At 42.4% G+C, this 26096-nt stretch overlaps 1 long non-coding RNA gene across 2 annotated transcripts in view; it reads left to right on the forward strand.

The window, feature by feature from the left end:
* Positions 1 to 697: 697 nt before the first annotated feature.
* LOC135971959 (uncharacterized) overlaps positions 698 to 26096 on the forward strand; it is a 173194-nt gene continuing 147795 nt past the window's right edge. For both annotated transcript variants that reach the window (XR_010588403.1, XR_012415707.1), the window contains exons 1-2: positions 698 to 959; positions 5900 to 6077. This is a non-coding gene — a long non-coding RNA (uncharacterized lncRNA). The remainder of the gene's footprint in view (positions 960 to 5899; positions 6078 to 26096) is intronic.

Genomic DNA, 26096 nt, shown 5'->3' on the forward strand with positions numbered 1-26096 from the left:
TCAAACAAATCACATTCACTGCATTAACAGGTACTCTCATGAGATGATGGTTAAGGAAATAAAAATGGAGAGAGGCCAAGGACGAAATTGAACATGTGGCACACATTGCCACTGTGTGTCTCTGGCTGGTCTTACACCCATGGCAAATGTGCATGTCTTGGGGTGTGGCAAATTGTTACACAGAAGATACTTAGTGCTGAACAGATTCTGCTTTATATGGCAAGGACATTTTATTACAATCCTGGAGCCAATATAGTCTGATTTTTTGAAGACTTAAAAACACACCCACAATTTAAAACAGGCCCGAGGGATGCTCGTGGTGAGACATCAAGCCCAAGGCAATTTGTTGGCAGAATTAAATTCTGGCTAATTTCCTTAGTGCCAGAGTGTCCAGCGCTCTCATTAACTGCACTAGTTACCAATGGAAAATTTGTCTTTCAGTGCAGGGCACTTTGCTGAAGTGGAGCCAGCCTCCTGAGAAGTGCCTGGAAGATTGGCTTGGAGTATTCTGAAGTGGTTTGGGGCTGCCCAGAGACTCATGGGCATGGTACAGTGACTCCTGCCAGGGACTCCTCTGGCCTCAGAGGTAGGTTCTGAAATGAGGACTTGTGCTCATGCCAGGCCCTGTTGCTAAGACAGCTTCTGTGTGTTATTGTGTGGGAAAAGGAGGTTCAGCTCCGTGGCCCACCTCCCAATCACTGGGAGAGGAATGTGAAAGGCAGAGCAGGGGACCTGGAGGAGGAATGCGCAGTGATGGAAGTGCAAAGGCAGGAGATGGGTCTGGAAAAGACTCCAGTCATCGTCACTTCCAGGGCAGAAGAAGCCATAGTCAAGGGTAATTGCAAATCAGGGAGCATGCAATTTATTGAGTTCAGGTATCTTGGGAAAGTGTAAAGAAGTGAGAGGATTGGGACATGAGGTAAAGATGCCAAGGTCTGCTGCAGTGAGGTGCAGGAAGGGTAAGCTGGGGTGTAATGGGTGGGAGGTAAAATCAAAATGCCTTTGGATTTACAGGTTGAGTGGTATGCAATGCAGAATTTTAGAATGTTCTCTGTGATGACTTCTGCATTTTTACTCAACAAACTCCCATTATCCTATTGTGTTTTCTGTTTGCTAATGTAATCAACAAAAGGAATGCCTTTATTAAGTGACACTCAAGTAAAGGAATGACCATATTTATCTTCAGCTTCTTTCTTTCTTTCTTTCTTTCTTTCTTTCTTTCTTTCTTTCTTTCTTTCTTTCTTTCTTTCTTTCTTTCTTTCTTTCTTTTTCTTTCTTTCTTTCTCTCTCTCTCTCTCTCTCTTTCTTTTTCTTTCTTCTTTTTTTTTTTTTTTTTGATGGTGTCTTGCTCAGGCTGAAGTACAGTGGCACAATCTCGGCTCACTGCAACCTCCGCCTCCCAGGTTCAACCAATTCTCATGCCTCAGGCTCCCAAGTAGCTGGGCATGCACTACCATGCCTGAGTAATTTTTGTATTTTTAGTAGAGACGGGGTTTTGTCATGTTGGCCAGGCTGGTCTTGAACTCCTGACCTCTGGTGATTCACCTGCCTCAGCCTCCCAAAGTGCTGGGATTATCGGTGAGAGCCACTGCACCTGGCTTTAACTTCAGTCTCTAAATTGACTAACAGCTTAATGCAATGAGATGGGGTGGAGATTGGGGGCTATGGGCAACTGGACTCTGGCCATATTGGAGAACATGGCTGTCAAAGAGATATGCATATCTCACCCTTCCTGTATGCTATGGTCTGAATTATGTGTTCCTCCCAAATTCACATGTTGAAACCTAATTACCAAGGTGATAGTATAAAAGATGGGGCCTTTAGGAGGTGATTAATCATGAGAGGTATGCCCTCATGAATGGGATTAGTACCCTTTTAAAGGGCTTGAGGGAGGGAATTTGGCCTCTTTTTTGCCCTCTTGCCCTTCTGCCTACTGCCTTTGAAGACACAGCGATAGGCACCATCTTGGAAGCAGAGAGCAGCCCTTACCGGACACTGAATCTGCTGGTGCCTCGATGTTGGACTTGCCAGCCTCCAGAACTGTAAGGAATAAATTTATGCTGTTTATAAATTACCCAGTCTCAGATATTTTGTTATAGCAGCACAATTGAACTAAGATACTATGGTAAAACACATGGCAGAAATACTTTGGATTTATCCTGTAGGAGTTCACCTTGGGACTATGTTTATTTTCCTTTCAAGAAGTGTTTTTCCTGGCTGGGCGTGGTGGCTCATGCCTGTAATCCCAGCACTTTGGGAGGCCGAGGCGGGCAGATCACCTGAGGTCAGGAGTTTGAGACCAGCCTGGCCAACGTGATGAAACCCCATCTCTACTGAAAATACAAAAATTAGCGGGGTGTGGTGGTGTGCACCTGTAATCCCAGCTACATAGGAGTCTGAGGCAGGAGAAGCGCTTGAACCCAGGAGGCAGAGGTTTCAGTGAGCTGAGATCATCCCACTGCACTCCAGCCTGGGTGATAAAGTAAGACTCAGTCTCAAAAAAAAAAAAAAAAAAAAAAAAAAAAAAGAAAAAAGTAAGTGTTTTTCCTTTTGAGAAAGGAGAGACTAAATTTATGTATTACTTCAGGCATTGGGATGATGCCATCCTGGGATGCAGGAAACTCTCAGATGAAAGAAAAAAATGGGTCAGGTGTGGTTTCTCACTCCAGTTATCCCAGCACTTCGGGAGGCTGAGGTGGCCAGATCACTTGAGGTCAGGAGTTTGAGATCAGCCTGGCCAACATGGTGAAACCCCATCTCTACAAAAAATACAAAAATTAGTTGGGTGTGGTGGCGTTTGCCTGTAGTCCCAGCTACTCAGGAGGGTGAGTCAGGAGAATCGCTCGAACCTGGGAGGCAGAGGTTGCTGTGAGCTGAGATTGCACCAGCCTGGGTGACAGAGTGAGACTCTGTCTCCAAAAAGAAGAAAATAAATAAAATAAAAAATAAAAAAATACAGGATGGTTTGAGACATGGGATATCATTGGAGCTAACAAGAGAGAGGGTATGATTAGAATACCTAGAGTACAACCGGAGAGTCACAAGAAGAATAAAAAGAAAGAAAAATTTGGAAAAGTTAAAGATTCTGCTAGGAATTGTGGTGTAGCTGTGAGAAACTGAACAAGTTAGAGTAGACTTATCAGTAGATGTCTGGAGAAGCCAAGTAGAATGATTTATTTTATATGCCTAAGAAAATGACTGCAGAAAATAAATACAGGAAATAGGAGTTAGGATAGAATAGGGAGGCGTCCTTCAAAGGATCCCCCAAGTCCACAAGTTACCAGAGAGAGCTATTTCATCTATTCTGATAGACTTGGTGTTTTAGGATGAGAAATTTCCTTGTGAATACAGCATATAGTGAGCTATGAACAGCCAGATGGTAAAATTTTAATGTTTATATACTATTTACTTATTTACTCATGCTCTGTGGTTAAAGAGGCTCACATTCTCACTTTTTGCTGTATGTTGCTTCTGTCTCTGTAATTCTTAGTGTGTTAAAATGCGACCTTTTTTCAAGATATCAGTGTCCTTGCCCCTCTAATAAGCTTCCCTAGCTCATAGGAAAGAAAGGGCAATCTTATGGCTACAGTTTTGTCTGGTGCCATTGGAGAGCATAAATGACAGTTTGGGCAAAGTATTATGAGAAGTCTTTCAGTAACGTCTAGTTTGCAGACTTAAATATAACAGAGAATTTTCTTTTTTAAAAAAGATTCCCCCAGCTCCATTAAGGTATAAATGACATAAAATGATATACATTTATTGTATACAGTGTGATGTTTTCATATATGTATATGTTGTGAAATGATTAAATCAAGTTAATTAACACATACTTAACATTTTTTTGTGGTAAGAGCATTTAAAATCTTAATTTTAAACATTCTTAATTTTAAAATATATATTATTATTAACTGCAGTCACCATACTGTACAAGAGATCTCCAAACCGTATTCATCAGATTTAACTAAAACTTTGTACCCTTTAACCAACATCTCTCCCCCACCCCCACCATCCCAGCCCCTCGCAACCACCATTCTACTCTGTGTTCCTATGACATTGACATTTTTAGATTCCACATGTAAGTGACATCATGCAGTATTTGTCTTGCTATGTCTAGCTCATTTCATTTACCATGTGCTCCAGATTCATTATGATGTTGCAAATGGCAAGATTTTTTTTTTCCTTATCAGGCTGAATAGTATTCCTATGTATGTAAATGCCACATTTTCTTTATCCATTCATCCTTTGATGGACTAGATTGATTGATTCCATATCCTGGCTATTGTGAATAATGCTGCAGTGAACCTGGGAGTGCAGCTATCTCTTTGACATAACTAATTTCATTTCCTTTGGATAAATACCCAGAAGTGGGATTGCTGGATCATATGGTGGTTCTATTTTTAACTTTTTGAGGACCCTCCAAACTGTTTTCTATGATGGCTGTACTGATTTTCATTCCCTCCAACAGTGAACAAGGGCCCCCTTTTCTCCATATCCTTGCCAACAACTGTTATCTTTCATCTTTTGAATAATAGCTGTTCTAACAGGTGTGAGGTGAATATCTCATTGTGGTTTAGATTTGCATTTCCCCAATGATTAGTGATGTTGAGCATTTTTTCATAGACCTGTTGGTCATTTGTATGTCTTCTTTTGAGAAGTGTCTAATCAGATCCTTTGCCCATTTTTTGATCAAGTTGTTTTTTTCCTTGCTACTGAGTTATTTGGATTCATTATGTATAGTTACTTTGGATATTAACCCCTTATCAGATGTATGGTTGGCAAATTTGCAACATGTAACGAGCCATACAGAGCAACGTGGCATTATTGAGTAGTTCTAGGCAAGAATCTTCTGACTCCTTAGCCTGTGTCAGAGCGTGGTTCTAGGACCATCTGCATGAGAATAACCTGTTAGAAGACATATTACATGTGAAGCCTTCTTAAAAATGCAGATCCCTGGGCTCTACCCCAGGCCTGCTGAGCAAAAATTCTTGGAAGTCTCAGTAATCTGAGTTTGCGAACTTTCCAGATGATAATAATCCACAATAAAATGTGCAGATCCCCACCTTAAGGGAAGGAAGAGGATACAGAACACCTTGCCTCCACTTGTTATTGCAGCTGGGTCTGCTCTGAATTCTCTCGGTTTTGGAGACCACATTTTATTTTTTATTTTATTTTATTTTATTTTTTTGAGAAGGAGTCTCACTTTGTCTCCCAGGCTGGAGTGCGGTGGCGCCATCTCTGCTCACTGCAAGCTCCGCCTCCCGGGTTCACGCCATTCTCCTGCCTCAGCCTCCCAGTAGCTGGGACTACAGGCGCCCGCCACCACGCCCGGCTAATTTTTTGTATTTTTAGTAGAGACGGGGTTTCACCGTATTAGCCAGGATGGTCTTGATCTCCTGACCTCGTGATCCGCCCGCCTCGGCCTCCCAAAGTGCTGGGATTACAGGCGTGAGCCACCGCGCCTGGCCTGGAGACCACATTTTAAATTCTTGCTGCCAAAGCATGGTCTTGCTACCAAAGCAACATTACCTAGGCACCTGTTAGAAATGTAGCATCTCAGGCCCCATCCCAGACATACTGAATCAGAATCTGCATTTTAACAGATGATGTGCATGCACAATTAAAGTCTGATAAGCACTGCCCCACATTATGCTAATGTCAAACAGCAGGGGAAGGATTGAGCTGGCAGGTGTAAGGGCTGAGCCCAATAGGTAACTCTCTTTTCCCTCATCTCCCAACCAACTGAGAGACAGACCCAGGAATCAGATAGATGGATGATACCAGCTTTTTTTTTTTTTTTTTAACTGAGAAAGGCTGTATTGGAGGACATGACTTGAGTCAAGTACAGTTATTAACTCTTCCCGGAATTGAATGTAACCTACCAAATGTCTGGCCTCTTTAGCAGCTCTACCCCACTAAGCTCTCTACACGGCCGAGACACCAGACCAGAATGCGCCCTTTCGACAGGCAGAGAGAGCCAAAGGGGAAAAGAGCTGAGTCAAGGCCGCCAAGTTCCTGCTTCCAACCCTACCAGCTGGTCACTCACGCCTAGCAATGAGGAAGCCAGGAGTCCTATCTAGGTAAGTCGTTCTGCCTGGAAACTCGAGGCCTGAGGAATGAGTGCTCTTTCCTAACATCAGATGTAAAAACTCTGAGAGCTTTTGTCCCTTTGGAGACCACGAGTTGCATTGGGCAGCCAGCTCAGCTGGCTTCAGAGTCACTGTGACATAGGGTCTCTGATGATGTCTTATGGAGTCTGGGTGAGTAGCCCCTCCGTCCTACCCAGCGACCTCTTTCCATCACATGTGGGTTCCACAGCTAGCAGGGCTGGAGGACCCCATGGAAACCCCGGTGGTGGCTGCATCTGCAGATGAACTTCTGAAGGCAGGAGCCAATTGGCGAGGTGTACGTTTTTGAGGATAGAGGGCTGCATTTCACCCCTTGCTAAGATCTTGTTACTTTAGAATCTTCCTTCAGTACATGAAGAAGCCGCTTTCCTTCCAGGCGCAGGGTTCTCACCTCCATTACAAGAAAATGACTGAATTCAGACTGATTGCCTTAATGCCCGATGGTGTGTTGTTAGTGATATGTAAAACCAGGCATTGAACCCCAGTGTGTCTAGCATTGTCTAATCATTTAATTGGCCATAATGATTTTATTATCTGGGTTGTAAAATTGGACAATTGGCAATTTTTTCCAAGTGCTTCCAGGTTGATTATATACGTAAAGGGGAGGAGGTATATAATATCTATACACCCAGTAACTGCTTTTTCAAATTACATTCATTCCTCTTTATTTTATTTGAAAGTGTACGGAGTTCAACATAGTTCAAGGAAAGCATTGTGGTAAACAGGCAGCTTAAATGTGAGCAGTGTAAAGAGCAGCAGCTTGCAGAAATATTGCTATAGATACTAAGACCGCATCCTGCCTCGATACGGACCACACATAATTGAATCATGTTCAATAGAAGGCCATTACAAAACCGAACTTATTTGCAATGCTAATGTGGGGAAGACAGCTGTCACAGGGAATTAAATATGATCATTCAGAGCTTGAATAAATGAGGTGTCCATTATCTTCTGGCTGTGTTGCAGGCTGCCTGAAGAACACAAATAAATGATACTGTTGCAGTAACCAGCCCATGGTTTTGTCTTTTAGTCACAGAAATATGAGAGGGAGGTGGGGGCGGGAGACAGGGGTATAGAAAAAAGGCTTGGCAGATAAATATAGGCAAGAGTTTTGTGCCCCTCTCCCCAAGAAACCATGAATGCACAGACATAATCAAACTCTATTTTTGATGCCTGAAATAGATTTTAATTCTATTAAAGATTTTTGTCAAGATTCATCCTTTCTAAGACTCAAATCACAGCCAACTCACAAAGGAGGCTGAATGTTGAAAGGGTAGAGTGGGGAGTAAACAAAGCTAATCCTTTTGTCCCTTCCCCAAGGCCTTCCTTCCCATCCAAATGGATAATAAATATAACAGAACTTCTTCATGGATAATCAATCTGCCAATGAGCATAAAAGGTACTTGGATCAATGCTGGTTTGAAAAATGCCATTAATTATCCAATTAACAGAAAGGGAGGCTTGCTTTGATTGGATCTAAGCAAACTATCTACAAATCAGTTTTCTCATGTTAATAACAGATACTAAGCTGTCATCTTTTGATGAACATGTAAGAAAGTTCGGGACAATCTTAAAAAAAAAAAAGCACTTAAAGATATAAGACCATCCTTGTTTCCTGAGGAATATCTGATACACGTAATGCTAGAGCATGGTTTATTACTCTGATATTACATGACACTGTGATTGAGAGACAAAACCCAACCTTCTATGAGCAGTGGTCTTTCTTTATGAAAGACAGCTTCTGGTGCAAAATGACCCCTTGGAGATAAACAAGGTCTGTGGAAGGCTTGGGTTCTTGTCTTTTTGATTTTATTCTTCTCTATAAATATCAGGAAACTTAGCAGTCATCTAAAATGCAAAAAGAAAAAAGAAGTGATAAAGAAAGAAAGAGATTATGTGTGTTTGTATCTATTTTTGTATATCCTAAGGAACTTAGCATTGGATATTTTCGGTATTATAGTATATAAATTACATTTATGCAGCATATAAATTCAATTCAAGAAGGTGTTATATTTTTAACTTCTAAGGGCTCTGGATTTCTTAGTGCTGCTTGTCTGTAAATTCTCTCTAAGAAGGTGGCTTCAGGCGTTTGTGTATTATTTTAGAAATGAAATGTGAAAACTGGAATTCCAAGAATCTGTAGTGTGACAGAGCTGTATATAAAGATTATTCCTCCACACTCAAAACATAACATTTCTTCTATCAGGGCTCATATTTTTTTAGGTGGTTAAAATCTCTTCCTTTAAGGGAAGATTATTGGTAGGATAGTCATTGTGATGGGAAGAGAAAAAATAAATCGGATTTTGAAAAATTCTCTGGAACCGTGGCTTGGAAGGAACTTTAAGGAGTGATGGCACTAATGCCTGGGCTGGAAGAGCTGCTACCTCAAACAGAAGTCGTCCTGGATTCAGGATTTCTAATTTACTAGAAGCTTGAATAATTTAGTAGAGGATTAAGTATATGTCTTGGCTGCAGCCTTAATGATTTTTTCTGAAATAGAAATTTCTGTCTGATTGTAAATATATATGTTTATAATAAAAACTTCAAACAGGACAGAAATGTATGAAATAGCAAGTAAAACTTTCACATAATTTCAGCCTTCCAGAGATAATCACTATTAACAGTCTCATTTCTACATTTTTCCCTGTGCATATACAAATCTCTTTTTTCTCAAAAATATATGTATGGTATGAGTCCACAGGTTTTATTTGCTTAGTTACATGTCAATAGACATCTTTTCACATCTGTACAGATAGATCTGCTTTTTTTATATCGCAGGCATAGATGTACTTAATTTTTAAAAATGAAATATTCTGTTGTGTATAATAATACTTATTATAATTTAACCCAAGGGTTGGCAAACTATAGCTTGCAGGTCAAATCCTCACTTGTTCATGTAGGTAAAGTTTTACTGGAACACAACCACACTCATTTGTTTATTGTCTGTGGCTGCCTCAGCACTACAGCGGGCAGCTGAGAAGCTGCAATGATGTATAGCCTTCAAAGCTGAAAGCTGTACAGCTATGTTACTATATTGCGCATTTACAGAAAAAGTTTATCAGCTTCTGATTTAACCAATCATATGTGTTGAGTGTGTAAATTGATTCTAATTTTGTACCATAAAAATAATATGGCAATAAATATATTTGTACATATAAATACTGAAACCCATGTTTGTGTATTTATTCACTATTTCCTTAGGATGGTTTCTGAGAGAACTGCTGAGTCTTGCCTTAACTTCTGTGGCCCATTAGTCTTCTTCCACTTGATAAATTCCTTTGCTAAATGATGTTTCATAACAACCAATTTTTCGTGACATAGATTTTAGAAACAGGAAGACCTGAACTTTCTGCTTATTATAATTATTAGCTGTGTGATTGCACAGGTTTTTGGCTGCAAACAACAGAAATAAATTGTAGTTAATTAAAGCCAGGAGATTTATTGGATGTTGTGCAGTCAAGGGTTAACCCAGCAGGTGCAGATTGCTCAAGCCCTGAACATTCCAAAGAAAGGCCTGTCTTTAGGAGGATTGGCGCTTGACAGGTTCCTGGGAGACAGCCTCTGAGCCCTTGGAACATCCTGCTTGAGACGAGTGTTTTTGTACTCCTGAGGCCTTGTGTCATGTTGTATCAGTGTGATCTCTGGGGGCTGGACACTGAGTAGCAAAGTAGTGGTCACACAGGTGCTGCCTAGCTATCTGACCAGCTGGCAATAGACACATCCTAGACACCAAGAATTGGGTGAGCTTCCATGGTTGGCAATGCTTCCCTTGTGTTGCTGCACATCACTGATGGGAGAATTAAGTGCTGTCCATGCAACTCTGCTCAGAGAGGACAACTAGAGACTTGTTCCTGGTTCCTCTTGGACTCCACCCTAGGAGTCTTTTTCCTTTGCTGATTTTATTTTACTTTTAATTATTTTTAAAGAAATGGTGTCTCACTCCATTGCCCAGGGTGGAGTGCAGTGGCACAATCACAGCCCACTGCAGCCTTGAACTCCTGGGCTCAGGCTATCCTCCTGCCACAGCCTCCCAAGTAACTGGGACTACAGGTGCTACCATGCCTGATTAAAAACCTTTTTTTTTTTTTGGTAGAGACAAAATCTTGTTTTATTGCCCAGACTGGTCTTGAACTCCTGGCTTCAAGCATTTCTCCCGTCTCAGCCTCCCAAAGTGCTGGAATTACAGGTGTGAGCCACCACAGCTGGCTTCTTTGCTAATTCTGATCTTTATCCTTTTGCTGTAATAAACCATAATCATGAGTATACATAACAGTTCTTCAGAGTTCTGTCAGTTCTTCTAGTAAATCATGGAACCTGAGGGTGGGCTTGGGACACCTGACATCTGCATATGTATGTGTATGCATTGTAGTGAGTAGCTCATACATGTAATAAGAAGGCTAGAGAGTGAGGCTTGGAATCAAGACAGAACCTATACAAAAGCCTGGTCCATTATATTTCTTGTCAGGTCAAGACCATTGAATGATCAGGCACTAACTTTTCTGTATGGGACTCAAGAATCAAAGTTCTGGAGAGTGCTAACTTAGGGCATGTGCTGCCCTCCCTCTCTTGCTGCACAGGTGACGGGAGGGAACCTCTGAGGGAGAGAGCATGTGAGGCTGTAGGCCCCTTGCTGTGGTGGGCAAACAGTACACACACCTCAGTCAGCAAATACTTATAATCTATTATATACCTGTGTTATGAGCACTGAGGATATAGCTGAGAACAGGAAAACATCCTGCCCTTAGGGTGCTTATGTTCTGCTAAAGGTAATTCTTCAAAAGGGAATTGATGTGCTATTAGGGAGGAGTTGTGGATGCTGGATAGTCAAAAGATAGCAACCATCTACTTCAGTAGACAATTACTCAACCTTTGTAAGTCTCAGTTTCCTTGTCTGCAAAATGAGGATCAATGATGATGTAATTAGACTATTGTATGGGTTATCTTGAGATAATCTTTATGTTTGGCTTGATTCAAGAAACGATGTTTATTGTTTGAGGATAAGAGAGTTCTAAATTTTGAAATCAAACTTACAGGGTTCAAACTCCAGTTACTTTTTAACTCTTGATCTTACAGAAGTTATTTAATGTCTGAGTTGGAGTGTCTTCATATGTGTGCAATCTATGCAGTCACACAGGTCTCTGAGCTTAGTTTAATACTCTGTTGCTGTCGCTTTGACACTCTTGGTAATTTTTGAACAAGAGGTCCTGCATTTTCATTTTGTACTGGGCCCTGTAAATTATGTAGCTGTGGTCCCATCTCTGAGCTTTAGTGTCCTCATGTAAATGGAGATGGTAATACATACCGCATTATTTTTCAATGGTCTGATTTTAAACTCTTGGTTAAAAAGTTTTACATGAAAAATTCTATCCTTTTCCATTTGTCTCCCTTTCAGACATAATAGTATCACATGGTGCTCATGTGGGTCCATTTCATTTATTTTATGGAAAGAAAGCAAACCTTTTTTTTTTTTTTTTTTTTTTTTGAGACGGAGTCTCACTCTGTCACCCAGGCTGGACTGCAGTGGCCGGATCTCAGCTCACTGCAAGCTCCGCCTCCCGGGTTTACGCCATTCTCCTGCCTCAGCCTCCTGAGTAGCTGGGACTACAGGCGCCTGCCACCTCGCCCGGCTAGTTTTTTGTATTTTTTAGTAGAGATGGGGTTTCACCGTGTTAGCCAGGATGGTCTCGATTTCCTGAACTCGTGATCCGCCCGCCTCGGCCTCCCAAAGTGCTGGGATTACAGGCTTGAGCCACCGCGCCTGGCCACAAACTTCATTTCTTATAGGAAGATGAAATATTAATAAGCCCAAGGCATAGACAAGTTTTGTGCTCTGCAATGAAGAATCATACCCTGAGTGTTTCAACATCTTTCACAGACCACTCAGTGTTTTTATATGAGGAAATTGTTGCATTTAAAGCTGAAGATATAACAAAATGTAGAGCAATTCATAAATTTGTATAACAGGAATATAGCTGGCCCTTGAAGGTTGGTGCTTTGATGTAGAGCATGGTATAAAAGCAAACTTCAGTATTGTTAAATGCCCTCTTATAACTAATTCTTGCAATTTAGGTCCTTGCAGTCTAGGGCAGAAATAAATAAAGAACCATGTCCCCCTATACTGGAGAAAGTAAATTTGAATGAAAGGTTAAAGTAAAAGGAATAAACCATTTCAGAGTGCTTCAAGCATGACGGCATGGTTGTCTTTTTAAATATAGTACTTGTATTTAATTTGCACCCATCAGCAGGTAGAAAGAGAAATGTAAAAAAGAGAAAATAACTTTACAGATCGACAGAGGTCTATTGAGGTAATAAGAGGTCTAAGGTAAGCATATGTTCAAATCCTGGCAATTAAAAAAATTCATATTTGGATTTCTATCTTCAACAATAGTAAATTATGTGTTGGTGTGAAATCTAGTACTATTTGGAGCCCTGACCAAATTTCTTCGAAACCTTTGAGGCCTCCAAACATGCCAGGAAGATGCATGCATGTATGTGCATGTGGGTACGCCTGTGTTTGTGTATAGTGTGAAGGTGGGAAGTGTTTGGGACTGCCTCATGGTGAGGTGGAAGTACACTTTAGGTTTGATTCTCTTGGTGGCTCTGTGAAGGGTTATATGTAAACAAACTAGGATTTTACAATTTGGCAACCAGGGGCTGTTGAAAAATTCAGAGAGAAGCTGTATTGAAAACAGAAAAATCTTTAACTGATTTTTTAAAATACCCGTGGAAAAATAGTTTGCAAAAAGGAAATATACCTGAATTGAGTTAAAAAATGAAATTATTGAAATTCATTGAATTAAAAAGTATTCCTACAGAAGGAGCAAAAATTGGATTAAAAACAACAAAAGTATTCCTCCTGTGATGGTTATGCTAATTACCCTGATTCACTCATTATACATTGTATATGTGTATCTATCACAATATCATTCTGTACCCTAATAAACATGAACAATTATGTGCCAAAAATAATTTAAACAATAGGATATACTAAAAAAAGAAGGAAAAAAGTATTCCTCTTAACTTCGTGACTCCATGATTAGCAGTGAAGAAAGGCAAGGAAGAACACGTACAGCCCTACAAGCAGGCTCTGCAGTGTGGGGAGCGAGGGCGGTGTCGGCTGTGAAAATGATGGACCCCTTCCAGGAAGAGCTTTTAATTTTGCAATTAATAGAATGTCTGTTTTATTTTGCACCAAATTTAAGCTTACAATGCTACCCCCACTTGAACTTTAACCAATAAGAGGAAAATGGGCATTGGCATGGGGTCCAGGGGATGGGAGAATGAGAAGAGCACGTGGTTTTAAAATTCATCGTTCATTAGTTCACGTTTGTAAGCTGAAAGCTTCTCTTCCAACCTCAAAGGTCAACAGTGTAATAATGCTCTTTATTACCATAATTATGATAAATAGTTACCTTTTGCCACTTTGACTGTGCCACTTTGAAAAATTACTTTGGAAAATAGTTTTTCTTCAGTCCTCCCCTCTCCCCGACCCTCAGAGAGTGGCAAAAGGGAATTACTGGTGTTGAATCATGCAGGGACTCAGAGGATACAGAAGTGGGTGGGCGCAGGCCGCATAGAGTGCGCATGTCTGGGAGAGGGGTTAGTGAAGAACAAGACAATATCAATGGTTTCACTTTCTGCAGTGGGAAAGTGATTGGATTTCAATTTGGAGACTTTAGGGTTGAGTCTGGAGTTCAGTAAAGCTGCTTGTAGAATGCGAGTGACAAATCCTTTTTGTGTGTTCATGTAAGGTATATATGTGTTGGGTTTTTTCAAGGACCCCAGAGATAACATAACTTGAAGCCATGACATAGAGTTGGTCAAAGTGTTAGGGAGAAGTTCAGCCAGGTTCTACAGCATAAATGGGGACTTAAGTTGGTAAAATAGTCTAGGTTTTAGATTTAGCAACTTGTGTATTTTTTGTTAAGCTTGAGAGAGGAATGAAGGGGCTGACAAGAGTCAAAGAGGTTTTGGGAAAACAACTTCTTTAAGATGTTCCTCAAGAAGGGTGTGTGCAACACCTTGTAATCGGTAGAGTTCGGGGAAAATCAGAAACATGAGGATAATACCTAAAAATAGAATGCCTCCTATGGGACCTGGACAATTTATAAGAGGAATATTATATTTTTAATGTTAATGAAACATTCTTGGATTAGAATGTAACTTCCTGTAATGTAATTAGGCAAATACGCTGCTGCCCTGCTAACAAGAAGGCATATTTCACTTTAGGCGGTTGTTAAGTTCTAGTCTTGCTAGAATGTTTCTTTCCTGATTTTGTCATTGAATGAGCAGAGAGATATCTTATACTCAGTGTTTCAACCTTGATCGTGTCATTCAAGTATGAACTACGATATGCTATCATAGTTGGTTAATTTATAAAGTGTTATATACCAGGATAATCTCCCAGACATAGTTGAGATTTAGGTGTTTTGAAAACACTCTGTAATACTTAAAATCAAAATGAAAACCTGTCAACCACCTTTTACTTCTAACTGTTACTCACTGATTGATTCTCACTAATACCCAGTGTTTTCTTCTTACCTTATCTCTATCCTTAATAGGATTGAGTAATATTTTGATTTTTGAAGAAGAAAGATGCTGGGCATTCCAACCAGATAAAAAGCACCAGCAAAGGCACAGAGGGCTGGAGATTTAGGGGTGGTGGAGTTGCCCAGAAGTGTCTGGAGATGCAGTGTGATGTTTTAGCAGGGACTCTAGGGTGAGAGGAGAGGTTGAAAGAGAACATTGTAAGATGGAACCAAAAGATAGATTGGGGTTAAATCGTAAGGACCATTACAATCGGTGATCTGTGATTTCAAAAAGTGACTCTGGTGGCAGTGTGGAAGCAGGATTAAAGTGGACAAAGTACAGTGAGGTCAGAAAACCAATTATGTTGTCGCCTGATGAGAGACGATGAGGCAGACTCTGTCCATGTCTGCAGGATGGGAAAAAGACAGAAAGTTATTTCCTGAGCAGAGCTGAAAGGATTTAGCGCAAGACAGATGAGATGGTGGAGAGAAAAGGGCAAGTCAAAGGTGACCGAAGCCCAGGTGGCTGGGGAGATGACCTTGTGGTTCACAGTGAAGTGGGGAACTTCACCTTCCAGAGCTGTGTGGTGCAGCTCAGGGTGGGTGTCTTAGGCTGCCATAACAAAGTACCACAAATTGGCATCACAGGGTTCTGGAGGCTAGAAGTTCATGACAAAGGTGTCAACATAGTTGGCTCCTTCCAAGGGCACTAAGGAAGGTTCTGTTCTAGGCCTGACTCCTAGCTTCTGGAATTTCCTTGGCTTGTGGTAGCATAACTCTAACCTTCACATGGTGTTCCCCCTGCATGTGTGTCTGTGTACAAATTTTCCCTTTTTATAAGCTCACCAGTCATACGAGATTAGCGATTCACTCTATCCTGTGTGACCTCATCTTAACTAGTTAGATTTGCAACAACCTCTTTCAAAATAAGGCCACATTCTGAGATGCTGGGGGTTAAAACTTCACTATATGAAGTATTTGGGGGCACACATTTAAACTCCACAGGGGTATGTGAGGTGATGACACTTAATTTTGGATGTGCTAAGTTTTAGGTGCCTGTGGGCCCAGCATCAGCTGGCTGATAGAAATGGGGTATGAACTGTGTACGTAGATTTGGTCATTATCTACATATAGGGAACACCCATCTACTGAAGAATTGTCCATGGATTATTTCATAGCTGTGGGAGAGGAAGCATTTGCCTGAGGAAGAAGAAAAAGAGGAGGAACATAAATACATTGAGTACCTAGATGGGGCTGAGGACCTGCTGTCCCCAAATGTGACACATTAGCATTTAAGAAGGCAGCAGAAGCAGAAAGCCCCCTCTTGCCTTCTTCTCATTCTTCTACCCTGCAGCAGGCCATGAGATCCTCATCTGAGAAGTGCCCTCCCTATACCTGGAGGAAGGGAGTGGAAAATGTGGAGATGCCAAGAAGAATCTAAGCAGGCCTTGCCAAGTCCCCCCTGAGTTTATTACTTTTAGCTCATGCATGCTTTGTCCAATCATACTTCTCCACGGCTGTCCACCTCTTCATCAAACCTAACATAAAAAATACAAAAATATACTTTCTTTGGGGCTTCATTTCTTCTTTCTTTTTCTTCTTCTTCTTCTTTTTTTTTTTTTTTTTTTTTTTGAGATGGAGTCTTGCTTCTGTCATGCAGGCTGAGGTGCGATGGTGCAATCTTGGCTCACCACAACCTCTGCCTCCCAAGTTCAAGCAATTCTCCTGCCTCAGCCTCCCAAGTAGCTGGAATTACAAGCATGTACCACCACACCTGGCTAATTTTTGTGTTTTTAGTAGAGACGGGGTTTCACCATATTGACCAGGGTGGTCTTGAACTCCTGACCTCATGATCTGCCTGCCTCAGCCTCCCAAAGTGCTGGGATTAAAGGCATAAACCACTGCACCTGGCCCGGGGCTTCATTTCTGAGGGCTCCTGTGTTATGTAAAACTCACCTTAAATACATTTATTTGCTTTTCTCTTGTTAATCTGTCTTTTGTCATAGGGGCCTCAGCCATGAACCTAAGATGGGAAGAAAGGATATTTCTTCCCCCTACAACCTCCCTGTGATCGGGCTTTCTGCTCAGTGCTCAGATATCTGAACTCTCACTTGATCCTCATGGGGACCTGGTGAGGGAAAGTTTGAGTGGAAACTGAGGCCTGGGATTACATAACAGGTGGATGGTAAAACTGGGATTCCCATCCAGATGTTTTTGATTTTAGCAGAAGATGTCGCCTCTTCCTGTGGAGAGAGTATAGGATAAGAAAGAAAAGGGCTGGGTAGAAAACCCTGGAGGAACTTGTGTGCTCAAGGGGCAGGCACTGGGAGACAGTGAAGCGGAAGAGAGAAATGAGAACTAGAAAACATAGCCACTGGAAATCCAAAATAGAGTTTCAAGAGCAGGGGGAGAGCAACAGTATTAACCATTTTAGACAGGCTAAGGACCTAGAAGTATCTCTTTGGTTTAGTGCCCTCTCTGCTCTTTGAGCATCCATTTGATTAAGAAGTGAAATTATAACAAATTTTCGTCCACAGTGATTACAGGCAACAGATTCACTATAAAATATAAAAGAGAATTACTGTCAATTTTATTCCAAGCTCACCACAGTCAATGTGCTCGTCGGGGAGAAACACCAGTTCTGATAAATTGCTCTATCCATGTATGTACATTGACCTAGTGATGGCTTTGCAGGCAGATTTTCTTAAGTTCTGAGCATTGGGACCTGTTGCCAAGGTTGTGGGCACACTGTGTGTGTGTGTGTGTGTGTGTGTGTGTGTGTGTGTGTGTGTGCTGTTGTTTGGCTGTTAAGAAATGCTTTGCTTTGTATAAGCATGGCATACAAGCTAGCAGGGAAATCTGAGCGTATTCTAAATGCTAGGTTAAGGCATTTGAGGACATGCGAGGCTATTCGGTGATAAATAAGCACTTCCTGGCTTGTTGCCCATACCTGCTTTATATTCACTTCAAAGAAGCAAATTTTCATTAAAACAAAGCAGTTAAAATGTCAAGGTGCCCATTCTCTTTTTTCAGATTCTCCTTTTTTACATTACAAAATAAGTGGATTGAGGGAAGCATAAACTGCAGCTAAATAAAGGCTTTTCTTGGCATTCCTTGGAGAAATCAAATCCAAGACCAGTGGTGAAAGGTGATTGTACTATATCCACTACACAGACTATTTCTTCTAATTATCAGCATGAATGTAATTACTTACAAGCATCTCAGGCTTCTATGATCATGTCCCTTAGAGCATTTCATCTTTAATGATTTTCCTTGATAGAAAGCCAGTTGGAAGCATTTGTTGCATAACATTGCTCAACCAGAAAGAAAAATACGTACTTCTCGAAAGAAAGATCTGTATGCTTTCTTCTCAATGGTACTTATATTCTGCCAGAATTTGATTAGGAGCTATCTTGGCACAAAGATTGCTAATGACCGAGTCAAATAACTTATATAGATTAAACAATTTCTTGGAAAAAAAATACAATGTAGTATAACATCCCTTTTCCAAGAATATTGAATTTCAGAATTGTAACCACTTAAGGTGAACTGTTAAATTCTCTAACTTCTGGGGGCAGACAGTATGGGAAGAACAGCTTCCTGAGGGAATTTGTAGATTCTCAGGTGAGACAGTTTCAAGGGAAGAAATTTCTGGGCCTGGGGTGAGACTATAGACTTATATGATAGATTAAGATTTTTAAAACAATATGGGATATAAGAGGTTACCTAGACTCCCTCCTTCAAGAAATGAACGATCTAGCCAGAGAAATTACAGTCCAAGTGCTTAGTAATTTGCCCCTTGTCGCACAGTTTGTTGGTGTTAGAGTCACACTAGTTGCCAGGCCTCAAATTCCTTCCCAATTATTTTCGTTGTCACTTTTTTCCCTAGGATTAAAAAAAAAAATTACAAAAGACTTCATTTATTTGGTATTGTTGAGAAATATGTTTTAAATGTTTTATATCGGCTTTCTGGATAACTAAAGTTTACCCCTTAAAGTGTCCCTTTAACGTTTTTAATGAAACTGGTCATCTTAAAGAGTATGCTGAACATAGCTGTTCTTTGAGGAAGTAGTGTCATTAGTGTGAGCATCAATTATTTTGCCATGATTGCATGGAATCCACAGTTGCCCTTTGGAGTAATTGAGGTGAAAGGGCAATTGCTATTCAGTGGCCATTCAGTTGCTCAGCTGTGTTTTATTTTGATGTCTCTTATCACCATTTTGATGCCCAGCAGGCGCTTCTCCCCGCACTCTCCAGCATGCTCTCCTAGGTGCTGGTGCTGCCTCTTGCTGAAAGTGATTGGGAGACTCGCTTGCAGGATAAAATGTGAAGTTTTCTGATCACTATGTGGTTAAGGATTTTTTTTTTTAATTTGATTTTTTTAAAGTTTTTATTTCCATGGGTTTTTGGGGAACAGGTGGTATTTGGTTACATAAGTTCTTTGGTGGCAATTTGTGGGATTTTGGTGCACCTATCACCCGAGCAGTATACATTGAACCCAATTTGTAGTCTTTTATCCCTCACCCCCTTCCCAACCTTTCCCCATCCACTGAGTTCCCAAAGTTCATTGTATCATTCTTATGCCTTTGCATCCCATAGCTCAGCTCCCACTTATGAGTGAGAACATACGATATTTGGTTTTCCATTCCCAAGTTATTTCACTTAGAATAATGGTCCCCAGTCCCATCCAGGTTGCTGCGAATGCCATTAATTCATTCCTTTCTATGCCTGAGCAGTATTCCATCATATATATATATATCACAATTTCTTTATCCACTCATTGATTGATGGGCATTTGGGCTGGTTTCACATTTTCTCAATTGCGAATTGTGCTGCTATAAACATGCAAGTGTAAATATCTTTTTCGTATAATGACTTCTTTTCACCTGGGTAGCTATCCAGTAGTGGGATTGCTGGATCAAACAGTATTTCTACTTTTAGTTCTTTAAGGAATCTCCACACTGTTTTCCATAGTTGTACTAGTTTACATTCCCACCAGCAGTGTAGAAGTGTTCTCTTTTCACCCCATCCCTGATAACATCTATTATTTTTCAATTTTTTTGATAATGGCCATTCTTGGGGGAGTAAGGTGGGCAGTTAATGATTTTAGCTTTCTTTTTGCTTGAAAACTGAGTCTAATAAAATTAAATAACTTTTGTAATCTCTATAATCTTAATTGTTGAAAACAGGACGCTTACATAGGGGTTTCTTGTGTCCCTAAGGAACTCCTGATTGCTGACTCAGTAGCTCTCTTGCCTGCAGACTGTCTCTTGTTCCTGGGAGATGTTTTGGGGGTGATTCTTAAGCTTCAGGAGGCATCAGATTCACCTGGAGGCTTGTTAAGTCACAGATTGCTGGGCCTCACAGAGCTTCAGCTTCCGTAGGTCTAGGATGGGCCTCGGGATTTGCATTCGTAACAAGTTGTCAGATCCCAGGGTCCGGGTCCAGCCCATGCTGAAGTCCGAGGGAGTGGGTGGATGGGCAGAAAGAACACCTGGGGGGGCCGTAGGCAGGTGAAATGCAGTTATTTTCAGCAGCTTTCTCATCAGTGGTTTTCTCACTGTCTGCTGTGTCTCCGCTGCTTGAGCTGGCCACCCCCACACACAGCTGTGCGGCTGACTCTACCTTGCCTTCAGGGTCAGCAGCTTAACCCTTTCTCTCTCTGGGCATGAGCAAGCTGAGATGTATCCTGGCTCTCTCCTGTCTGTCTGCAAAGACGGACAGCTCTGGCACTCTCTCTCTTTCTCTCTGGGTGCCAGCGCGCCTGCCATTTTAAGCCATGTTGAGCCAAGTCGAGCCAAGCCCCCAAGAGTCCCTGTACAGCATCAGCAGGACAGTTATACCTTTTACAGACAATGGCATAGGGTGAAGTATGAACTTATACAAACAGATTATATACCAAGTGGAGGTGTGTGCTTACGTGCCAGACTCAATCATGCAGGCCTGGATATCCACCTCGGCCTATTCCTTGACCAAAGCACATCCATGTACCTTATACTCTACCCCCCAGGCCGAGGGAGACACAGGTTTTGGATACACAGGTATGATACATAGGCTTTGGGCATGCAGGCCCGATATACATAAGCCTTGATAAACTGCCCAGCCATAGGCGCAGATTACCATAGGTGTCACCCTTTGGGTGATTATTATTCACACTGCCCTGAGTTTAGCTCATTAGCTACTCTGTTTACACCTGGTTTCAAACCATATGGCGTCAGTACAAGGCTGGACTGTGACAGCAGTCCCAGCTAGACCTATCTGTATATTATGCCCTATTAGGAATGGGGGATGCCCTTCCTAACAGTGAAGCCTCAGGACCTAGGGGTGCCTCAGGCCCCATGACCTTATCTTGCATTAGGACTGCAGGCCCCAAAATCTCTTGTAAATCTGCTCAGGGACTTGCATTTAGTGTACTTCACTGTTTGAAGTAGGTGCCCCACTTCATTAAAGTGGATGTCTGCACTCTGGGGGTTGTTATCCACGAACACACCCATCCTGCTACTGGGTAAGTTGTCTGCACAATGACTGTAACTGTCCTGACATGCTTTTATGAGCCTGAAGGGCAGCATATGCAGTTACTAACTGCTTTCCCAGTCTGGGGGGTGGTTATCCATGAATGTACCCATCCCGCTATTACTAACTGCTTCTCTATTAAAGGATACTGGAGCTCAGCTCCCTTCCATAGTCAGGACCAAAAGCCTACTAGCATACTCAGGTGCTCCCTGCACTGCTATAGGCCCTAACTGCAATTATCTGTGGTTGTATGCACATCTAGCTTAAACGGGCACCTCTGGTTGACTACTCATAGGACCTGTACCTGTTGAATAGCCTGCTTGGCTACCAGGAAGACTGTCTCAGCCGCATCATCCCAATCCCAGGTAAGAGGGGTACTGCCACTTCTAAACCTGCAAGCGAATCAGAGGTTAATATAACATCATCAACAAAACCATGATATATGATGGGGCTATGCATATAGCCTATGCATAAGCCCACCTACTTAGAACAGTGAAGTACACTAAGTACAAGTCCCTGAGCAGATTTACAAGAGGTTTTGGGGCCTGCAGTCCTAATGCAAGATAAGGCCATGGGGCCTGAGGCACCCCTAGATCCTGAGGCCTATGCATATAACACTGAGAAAGTCCATTGTCATCTTTCCATGAAGGCAAACTGTTCCTGGTTCTCAGTGGACTGTCCCAGTTCCATTGTCCAGTGGTCCATGAAGTCTGTGACAGACGGCACAGCTGCCAAGCCGTGCAAAACATCCACCCCCAGAATCCCATCCTTAGGCATGGGAGAGACATACACACTGCATAAGCAGAGAGCCAAGTGGCCAATGCCAAGATGCCAAGACACAGGTTTCACTTTCACTGACCAGTCTTCATGGCCCTCGATAAATGCAGCTCTGCCCGGAAACTTATCCGGGTGCAGCGACCAGTGGATTGCCAAGTCCACAGGTGACTCTGGTCGTCCAGTGCTCCCAACAAGCCGGGTATCTTGGCCAGTTTCTTATCAAACAGAAAAGGCTTTGTACTTCCGCCAACTGCAGCAGGTACTCTTTGAACTGGAATGGTCCGGTGGGACCGGGCAGCACAGCAATGTCCTCCTCCTCCTGAATGACTTGCACTAAGTCTGTACATGACTGCAGACATTATTTGCTTAACGGGGGCACAGGCACCATAGGAAATGTGTTCCGCCATGATGGGGGTCTCTGAGCCCACCCTTGGGCCCAACAGTTGCTCATGCTCTATTTTCTGGCGGATCACTGCGCGAGCCTGCAATGAAGGTTCCTCCTCCTCCCTGCGCTGCATCCTGCAGGGACTGGGCATGCACTTCCCGCAGCACAGTCACAAATGCCCCCCTGACTGCTGGTAAAGGCATGCTGCTTCTCAGTGCTGCGTACTTCCAGGTGCTTCCGTGCTTTCTGTACACTCGTGGGGGATACGTCCACTGCCTCCTATATTTCCATTAGGGCTCATCCAAGCAGCACTGGGTACCACAGCCCATGCTGCAGCCACATAGCCGAGCCTGGAGCCCTGGAGGCTGAAGACCCATTCACTTCATCCCATCCTTGTCGCCACTTGTCAGATCCCAGGGTCTGGGTCCAGCCCATGCTGAAGTCCAAGGGAGTGGGTGGATGGGCAGAAAGAACACTTGGGGGGCCGTAGGCGGGTGAAATGTAGTTTTATCCAGAAGCTTTCCCATCAACAGTTTTCTCACTGTCTGCCCTGTTTCAGCTGCTTGAGCTGGCCGCCCCCACACACAGCTGTGTGGCCGGCTCTCCCTTGCCTTCGGGGTCAGCAGCTTAACTCTTTCTCTCTCTGGGCACAAGTCAGTCGAGCTGTGTCCTGGCTCCCTCCTGTCTGTCTGCAAAGATGGACAGCTCTGGCTCTCTCTGAGCATCAGCAGGCCTACCATGTTAAGCCATATTGGCTGAGTTGAGCCAAGCCCCCAAGAGCCCCTGCACAGCGTCAGAAGGACAGTTATGCCTTTTACAGACAATAGTGGCATAGAGCCAAGTATGAACTTACACAAACAGGTTTTGTAAGAGTGGAGGTGTGCGCTTATGTGCCAGACTCGCTGAGTCATGCAGGCCTGTATATCTGCCTCGGCCTATTCCTTGACTAAAGCACATCCATGTACCTTACATAAGTTATAGGACATGTTGCTGGGCTTGGGACCATGATTTTGAGAGTCACTGAGAAAGTCATCATTCTCCATTACTCTCCAGAAAGAAACAATCAAGATGGACTGAGACTCTCTGGGCCTCCAGGCATCTACTGCCAGAGGACATTGTCCAGAGCCACCCGTGTGTTCGTGGGGGCTGCTGTGTGGGACTCTGGTCAGTGGCTTCTCATATTGGAGAATAAAGAGTCTGCTCTCATGTTATTGTTAATAGGTTCCTACCCTTTGGCTTGAGAGTCATAAAAAGCTACACTTTTACTGGTATCTTTGGTAGCAAATGGGCTTTATTCTTGCTCTCCTATTCCAGAACATTTGTTATTTAATTGGATTTCTTACATACACGTCTCTGGGGTTTCTTAATAACTTTCAAAATCAAAGCATGATAAACCCTTTAGCATTCACTTTAATATCCTCAGTCACAGAGAACTTGAGTACTGGGCTCACAGGCCTCTTTTCAACTCCAGCTATGTTGATCTTGGTCTTTGTTCTCCCTCACTTGCATGTACATGTAAATGTGTGCATATGTACACATGACGCACGCATGCGTATTCCACATAGAAACATCATCCTCAGGAACTTTAATAACCATATCATCGACTCTGCCAACCTCTTGAAGCATTGCCCCTAACCCTCTGTCTGCAGTAAGAGGTCATGACTACATGAACAGTGACATTTGTCTCTTGACCTCCCAACCCCTCACCTTCCTGCTTAACCCTGCCCCCTTTTGAACTCACTGAGCCTATGCTAGGAGACTGTGTGGCATAATAGAAAGAACAGGGGCTTTGGAGTTAAATGTGCCCAGGTTTAAATCCTTTCCAGCTGTGTAACCTTGGGTTTTTATGTCTGTTGTGGGAGATAATACCTACATTACAGGGTTGTTGAGAGAGTTAAATTAGGAATGCATGTAAAGCACTTAGCATGTAGCAGATGATGAACTAGTGATACTCATTACCCTCCCTACACTTCAGCTGCCCACAGGGTTAATCACACCTTGGGCCTCACCTGTCACACAAATTTGCTCTGCCTCCAAGACCTTGAATCTGGAGTTTCTCTCTAGAACCAGAACATACCATGGGGAGGTAGGATGGCAGGGGATGCTGGAACAGCAACAGGAGCAGAGGAAAATGGCAGAGATCCTAAGTCACTGGGTAGCTAGCCCTTATATCTCACCTTATTGTAAAGTTAGGGGGTTGATTCAGAATCTCTAAGGCCCTCTCTAGCTCCAATATTATATTATTCTTCAACTCCAGCTGAGTTTCCTCATTGCCATCACCATGACCTCCAGTTCTCTGTACTTTTGCAGCTCATTAGTTCTCTTATCAGCAAATTTGCCTTCCATCAACCTTTCATGTAAGTCTTCTCTCTTCTATTTTTCTGCCATAAATCCTATGTTCTAGCCAAATGGAATTATCCTGGTTTATTTTTCTTTGTGGTGTGCCTTTCTTTCTAATCTAATGTGTTACTTATTTTGCTTTCATATGTCTTCCTTACAAGGATATAAGCTCATTGAAGGCAAAGACTTTTACTCACTGCTCTACTCCTGAACCTAGACTAATGCCTGGACATAGAAGTTGTACAATAAATATTTGTTGAATAAATTCCCTGCCTTCCCATCATGCTTCCAAATGTGTGTTCCTTAGGGTTACTCCAGTTTCTGATTAACATAGGGGCAGGAAATACATTGGAAATGTAAGGATGATGGATCCTGATCCTCCTGACTTGGAATCTAACCTGACCCTGTGTACCTTCCTTGGCAGTGACTGCCTGCCAGAGAGTACTTTCCTGCCAGTGGTAATGGTCCAAGTGTGTGCACCCATGACAGTAGGTGTTGGACTGCTGGCCACCTTCCTGGGGCTTCTGTCCCGCTAAGACACATTCTCTCTCTCTCCTCATCGGGCTTGTTCCTGAGATACCTTAGAACCTGGCATATTCCCATTATAATGACATTAAGTTTTGTTCAGGTCAAATCAGCTGGCCCCAGTGATGGAAAGGCTAGGCAGGTGAGAACCAGGAGGAAAGAATCCTCGTTCCAAGTGAATGTCTGACATTTGACTGGACAGAGATTTCCCAGTGTAAGTCTGAAGACAGGTTCTGCTCTCTAAGAGATTGCAATCTGGTTGGGAGACAAGACACACATACACAGAACCTTTTATTTTGTCTCTAAATTATTTATCGAATGTGTCTTCTTCTTCCCATCTCCATAATCTATACCCTAGTTTTCTCCATATCCAAACTCTGCTCCCCGATTTGAGATACCATCTCCTCTTGCCTGGACTACTGCAGCTTCCTACCTCATTCCAGCATGTCCAATCTTGCTGCTTTTAGTCTATTCTCCCATAGAAGAATGACCTTTCAAAAATCTATATCAGATCTTGGTGCTTTCTTACTTGAAGCTTCCTGGTGGACTTTGAATTTAATTGACCCCCTACCTTGACTTATTGGGGTCTGCTTGGTTCTTCTGTGTCCACGTCTCCTTCTTCCTCTGGTGATCTCTCCACTTACTAACTTTGATGCAGTCACAAAGAACTTCTGGCACTTCCTTAAACACTTGATGTCTTCCCCACTTCAGGGCCTGCCTGTGCACATGCCATAGGTCTGCCTGACATGCTCTGCTTCTCCATCATCCACCCTGGTCTTCACATGGCCAGCTCCTTATCACTGAAGTCTCAGCTAAAAAGGAATCTTCTTGGAGGCCTTCTATGAATCAAATTCCCTGGTCATTCCACTGTGGGGCATTATATGTTTCCATCATAGACCTTAT

This window comes from Macaca fascicularis, chromosome 7 (genome assembly GCF_037993035.2).
Source record: "Macaca fascicularis isolate 582-1 chromosome 7, T2T-MFA8v1.1".
NCBI classification, from domain to species: Eukaryota; Metazoa; Chordata; class Mammalia; order Primates; family Cercopithecidae; genus Macaca; species Macaca fascicularis.